Source organism: Orycteropus afer, unplaced genomic scaffold (assembly GCF_000298275.1).
Source record: "Orycteropus afer afer isolate SDZICR_OR568_19922 unplaced genomic scaffold, OryAfe1.0 scaffold00138, whole genome shotgun sequence".
Taxonomy (NCBI): Eukaryota; Metazoa; Chordata; class Mammalia; order Tubulidentata; family Orycteropodidae; genus Orycteropus; species Orycteropus afer.
The window spans coordinates 6779821-6784641 of record NW_006921725.1 but is presented as its reverse complement, the minus strand read 5'-3'; the positions used below and the strand labels follow the sequence as shown (position 1 = coordinate 6784641).

Genomic DNA, 4821 nt, shown 5'->3' with positions numbered 1-4821 from the left:
GTCCCACCAGCAGTGTATGAGAGTCCCAATCTCTCCACAACCTCGCCAGCATTTGTTATTTTCTGTCTTGTTGAACTTTGCTACTAGTGCTGGATCATTATTCTTTTGGACTAATTAATTCCTTGAATCGTTGTTTTCTTCACTCTCTCTTGCGCCTAAAGAGGGACCAATAGTCATATCTTAGATGGCTGCTCACAAGCTTTTAAGACTCCAGTCACTGATAACCGAAATAGGATGTAGCACATCCTTTGTGTACTATGGTATACCAGTTGACCTAGTTGTCCCCTGTGACTGTGGTCCTAAGTTCCTAAGCCCAATGAGTCTTTCCTTCAAGATGTTTTGTTATAGCTAGCAACTTTTAATAACTTTGAGCCTGTATGCTCTATGCTATCCTTGGATATATTTACTGTACATACAAATACATGTGTAGAAATATCCTCTGCCAAGCCTATATGTCCTCCTGGGTGTACTCCCATTCACCTTCCCATATCAGTTCAGCTTCCATGTCTAGCTATTTATCTATCTACTCATAGATATTGTTTATTATTATCAATATTGCATGATTGTGTGTACAGTAGTATTTTCCTTTGTTGTCTTTCATTCTTTTGCACCTGAAGTGATTTCCTTTGCCGCTGGTAATGTACTGCTTTCTACCTTATTGTATGTTGCCTTTCCCTTCACCTAAGTTAGCACATGTCTACTATTTTGTTAGTGGTTTTCTCTTCCACCCACTCCCATCCCTGGTAACCATCAAAGAATGTTTCTTTCTTTGTGTAAACCTTTTCTTGACTTTTATAACAGTGGTCTCATACAATATTTGTCCTTTTGTGATTGACTTAGTTCACTCAGCCTAATGTCCTCCAGCTTCATCTATGTCATGAGGTGTTTTATGGATTCTTCATTTTTCTTTAATGTTGTGTAGTATTCCATTGTGTGTACGTACCATAAAATGCCTTTATCCATTCATCCAGTGATGGGCCCTTAGGTTGTTTCTATCTTTTTGCTATTGTGAATAATGCTGCGATGAACATGGGTGTGCATATGTCTGTTCCTGTCATGGCTCTTATTTCTCTAGGATATATACCCAGTAGTGGGATTGCTGAGTCATATGGTATTTTTTTTTACCCAACTTTTTAAGAAAGTGCCATACTGTTTTCCACAGGCCTTGTACCGTTTAAAAATCCCATCAGCAGTTTACGACAGTTTCAGCCTCTCCACACCCACATCAGCATTTGTTGTTTTCTGTTTTTTGAACTTTGCTGTTACTTCTGGGGTGAGATTATATTTCATTGTTTTGATTTGCTTCTCTCTTATGGCTACTTGGAGCTCTGGTGGTGCAGTGGTTAAGTCATTTGGCTACTAACCAAAAGGACAGTGGTTTGAGCCTACCTACCACTCTGTGGAAGAAAGGTTAGGCAGTCTGCTTCTGTAAAGATTTGCAGCCTTGGAAACCCAATAGGGATCGTTATGAGTTGGAATGGATTTGATGACAATGAGTTTCGTTTGGTTTTTTTGAGTGACTGATTTCATGAGCATTTTTTTTTCATGTTTATATGTCTCTGGTGAAGTGTCTGTTCATGTCCTTTTCCCAGTTTTTAATTGGATTGTTGCCTTATTGTTGATATGTTGAAGTTTTATATAAATTGTAGTGATTAATCTCTTATCAGTCCTTATGATTTCTGAAATTTAAATTGACAAGGGAAAATTGTATCATAACCATTGACCTTAATAATGAGAAAAATTATTGTAAAGACATCCTGTATCTACAGAGTTTCCTATGATAAGAAATGAACTATTTTGAATATTGTAAGTAAACAAAATTGAAAAAGATCTATTCAAATGGAATAGTGACATATTCGACTGAGGATAAAAGATTTTTTAATTGCAAAGGGCACAGAAAGACTTCCCTGTGTGGAAACCGCTTTATAGCTCTAGGAGCTCTGGTGGCACAGTTCCTAAGACATTTGACTGCTAACCAGAAAGTTGGCTATTCAAACCCACCAGCCACTTTGTGGAAGGAAGAAGACTGGGCAGTCTACTTCCATAAGGATTTACCACCTGAGAAACCCAAAGGAGGTCACTATGAGTCAGAATTGACTTGATGGCAGTGAGTTTGAGTTTTTGAGCAACAACTGCAGCCTGCTCCCATATACAAGTCCAGGCTTTCCTAGTTGCCTTCAAAGTTCTCCATGTGCATGGGGTCTTAGAGACACTGCTAATGTCACCTGATCTGATTATGGGTTCTAATGAGTAGTTTGAGAAGCTTCTACCTCCTATTTTCTTGTCCTCCTGAGGTAGTTTAAGGAGCTCTGGTGGTGCAATGCATATGGCATTTGGCTGCTAACCATAAGGTCAGGGGTTCAAACCCACCATCTGCTCCACAGGAGGCAGATGAGACAATCTACTTCTCTAAAGATTAACAGCCTTGGAAACCCAACGGGGGAAACTATGAGTCAGAATTGATTCTATGGCAGTGGGTTTGGTTTGATGTATTCTAGATGCCTCGGGGACCATGTGTGCTGGAGGTGGCAGGCCCTCTGCTCCGATGGCTGGACCATAGCAACGATTCCAAGCATCTGCCTGGGCTGCTGGAATGGAATCGACTCCTGGCCCCATCCCAGGCCTACTGATTCTGGATCCCCTGGAGCGGGGTCCGGGAGCCTGGTTTTCAGCAGGCTCCCCAGGTGATACTATGGGCTGCTCCCTTAGTGAGTTCTCATGACCATAAAATTCTTGAGCAATGGAGGAAGATCCTAGAAAAGGCGAGACCTAGGGATTCTCAGGAGCTCTGGTAGCATAGTGCCTAAGGCACTTGACTGCTAACCAGAAGGCTGGCGGTTCAAACCCACCAGCCACTCCTCGGAAGGAAGGTTGGGCATTCCTACTTCCGTAGTGATACTGCCTCAGAAACCCAAGGAGGGGTCGCTATGAGTCCGGCCGACTCAATGGCAAATAACAACAACAACAACAGATGCCTGCTACCAAACAACTGCAGTACGTTCCTAGGTGTTTTCTGTGAGACTGGTTTACTTAAAGATGAGTTTCCCATATGAACATAGTCTAATAGAAATGGGTTCTTCTACCTTTAGACTATTCCTTTATCTACCTTGATCTTCTGTGTCTTATGGGGTATATACTGAATTAGGCATCATACTTATAAAAGAAATACTTTTGATTATCTGCATTTCTTCTTAAGTTTCAAGCTAGGTAAAAGACCATACATCATTAACTTTAAAAAAATAAGATCTCAAATTAAAAGAATTGTTTAAAATAATTAGATGTTTTTTGCCTAGTAGTAACATTTCTGTTCTACAGTTTAAATTCATTTTATGCTATGATTAACATACGCTGTGTATTTTTCTTGATAAGCTAAAAACAATGGGTAATACAGCAAAAAAACTATGAAGATATTTTCCATAATTTTTCTCCAAAACTATATATTCAAAATATACTCTTTCTGTTGCATAAAGTGGAAATAGATAGTATGGATTGGGGCTACTGAATAAATGTGGTAAAATAACATCAAAACAAGTTATATAAAATTTAAAGTACTCATTAAGTCAGGTAGGCTTTTCTTAGCCCATTAATATGAGTTAATTATGACTTCCTGTACTTCGATTTTAAGTAGTAACACTTAAGTACTATCTTAGGATCTTTAAATATTTATGGGATAGTTTGGAGAGCTCCTTCTCAAAATAGTAGAAACTTGGCAATATGATCAAGAACTCTCAGAATTGAATATACTAAGATTATAGTAGAGTATGCAGACTTAATTATTCATTCTTTTGTCCATTCATTCTTTAAGCATTTATTAAATGCTTAGTACTGTGCTAGGATGAATATGACCCTCTTTGCCCTTTGGGACACAGATATATATACACAGTCAATGATTATAGTACAGTGTGACAGGGGTTAGGGTAGCATATAGGGTACAGTGGGGGTGGCAAAGTCAACTGATCTTGGGGAAGACTTCACAGAGAAGATAACTTTTCAGCTGAATATTGAAGGACAAGTTGAAATAAAGGCTGACAGGAGCTGGAAGAACCAAGTTGTAATTCATTCATCTATACTAAATTTACTTTCTGGGTATTAATTGAATGGATGCTGTCTGGTTTGACCTAGAGGAAGTGTGTCAGTTTGGCAAGTAGAAATTAATTCCTTGTCTTCGTAGATTTTTTTTGTATGGATAATATTAGCCAAAGAAGTCCTGAAGATGCAACATTTAAGCAGCTCAGCTGCCAACTGAAAGGTTGGGTGTTTGACCCCACCCAGCGACTCCTTGGGAGAAAGATGTGGCAATCTGCTGCTGTAAAGATTACAGTCTAGAAACTTTACAGGGCAGTTCTACTCTGTTACATGAAGTCACTATGAGTGGGAATTGACTGATGGCACCTAGCAACATTAACCAAACCAGTTGTTGTTAAGTCTGTCCTGACTCATGGGTAATATTGGTGTATGCCTTGTAAAAATAAAATGTAATATTTATTTACAGAACTTATTAATATTTCCTTTCAACATATGCTGTAGGATATTTGATTGTATACAATTATAATTATACTTTTAGTAGATATGGGTAGATATAACTTAGGTTTTTTTTTGAATCTTAAATTCTTTTGTGCTGCTTCTCTTCAAATGAGCTTTTTTCTTGTCAGTTTGCTGCTTGATACCAAGTTAAAGAAATTCCTGCTTGTTTTCAGTGAGGGGATTGCTCTTTAAATTATCAGTGCTAGCAAGAGTCTGGGTTTTCTTATTGAATATATAAAAGGCATAATACTTGGCGTTCTCTTGGGTATACTATGTTAATTAATTATTTATTTTTTT

At 38.3% G+C, this 4821-nt stretch overlaps 1 protein-coding gene across 1 annotated transcript in view; it reads left to right on the top strand.

Annotated features, from left to right (window-relative positions):
• Positions 1-4821, top strand: part of DIAPH3 (diaphanous related formin 3) — a 923535-nt gene that overhangs the window by 66917 nt on the left and 851797 nt on the right. The window lies entirely within an intron of this gene.